Source organism: Arachis stenosperma, chromosome 6 (genome assembly GCF_014773155.1).
Source record: "Arachis stenosperma cultivar V10309 chromosome 6, arast.V10309.gnm1.PFL2, whole genome shotgun sequence".
Classification (NCBI taxonomy): domain Eukaryota; kingdom Viridiplantae; phylum Streptophyta; class Magnoliopsida; order Fabales; family Fabaceae; genus Arachis; species Arachis stenosperma.
Genome location: NC_080382.1, coordinates 42,109,984 through 42,111,248, shown reverse-complemented (window position 1 = coordinate 42,111,248; position 1,265 = coordinate 42,109,984). Strand labels below are relative to the sequence as shown.

At 38.0% G+C, this 1,265-nt stretch overlaps 1 non-coding gene across 1 annotated transcript; it reads left to right on the top strand.

Annotated features, from left to right (window-relative positions):
• The first annotated feature begins 223 nt into the window (after nucleotides 1-223).
• On the top strand, nucleotides 224-331 carry LOC130937933 (small nucleolar RNA R71). Its single transcript, XR_009069123.1, has one exon. It is a non-coding gene; the product is annotated as a small nucleolar RNA R71 (small nucleolar RNA).
• Nucleotides 332-1,265: the final 934 nt, after the last annotated feature.

Here is a 1,265-nt window from a genome sequence, read left to right as displayed (position 1 = left end):
GAGTATCAATCTCAAGAACTCCTTTCTTCTGATTTGTCCCATTGTTCACAGGATTCCTTTCAGAAGTGTACATGAATTGGTTATTTGCAACCATTTCAATTAGTTCTTGAGCTTCTGTAGGCGTCTTCTTCAGATGAAGAGATCCTCCAGCAGAGCTATCCAAGGACATCTTGGATAGTTCAGAGAGACCATCATATAAAATACCTATGATGCTCCATTCAGAAAGCATGTCAGAAGGACATTTTCTGATCAATTGTTTGTATCTTTCCCAAGCTTCATAGAGGGATTCTCCTTCCTTCTGTCTGAAGGTTTGGACTTCCACTCTAAGCTTACTCAATTTTTGAGGTGGAAAGAACTTTACCAAGAAGGCATTGACTAGCTTTTCCCATGAGTCCAGGCTTTCTTTAGGTTGTAAGTCCAACCATGTCCTAGCTCTGTCTCTTACAGCAAAAGGGAATAGCATAAGTCTGTAGACCTCAGGGTCAACCCCATTAGTCTTGACAGTGTCACAGATTTGCAAGAATTCAGCTAAGAACTGATGAGGATCTTCCAATGGAAGTCCATGGAACTTACAATTCTGTTGCATTAGAGAAACTAATTGAGCCTTAAGCTCAAAGTTGTTTGCTCCAATGGCAGGGATAGAGATGCTTCTCCCATAGAAGTCGAGAGTAGGTGCAGTAAAGTCACCCAGCACCTTCCTTGCATTGTTGGCATTATTGTTGTTTTCGGCTGCCATGGGTCCTTCTTCTTTGAAGATTTCTGTTAGGTCCTCTACAGAGAGTTGTGCCTTAGCTTCTCTTAGCTTTCGCTTCAAGGTCCTTTCAGGTTCAGGGTCAGCTTCAACAAGAATGCCTTTATCTTTGTTCCTGCTCATATGAAAGAGAAGAGAACAAGAAAATATGGAATCCTCTATGTCACAGTATAGAGATTCATTGAGGTGTCAGAGGAGAAGAAAGATAGAAGGAAGAAGGAGAAGAATTCGAACTTAGTCAGACAGAGTTCGAATTGTGCATTGAGGAGGAGTGGTACTCCATAAATAGAAGGATGTGATGAGAGGGGAAGAACTTTTTCGAAAATTAAGTTAAAAAGATTTTTTTTTTAAAAAAATTTTTGAAAAACTTTAATTGATTTTCGAAAATCAAGAGTGTAAAAAAGAAATCAAGTAATTTTTGAAAAAGACTTTGGAATTAGAAATCAAAAAGATATGATTGAAAACTGTTTTGAAAAAGATGTGATTAAAAAGATATGATTCAGAAGATATGATT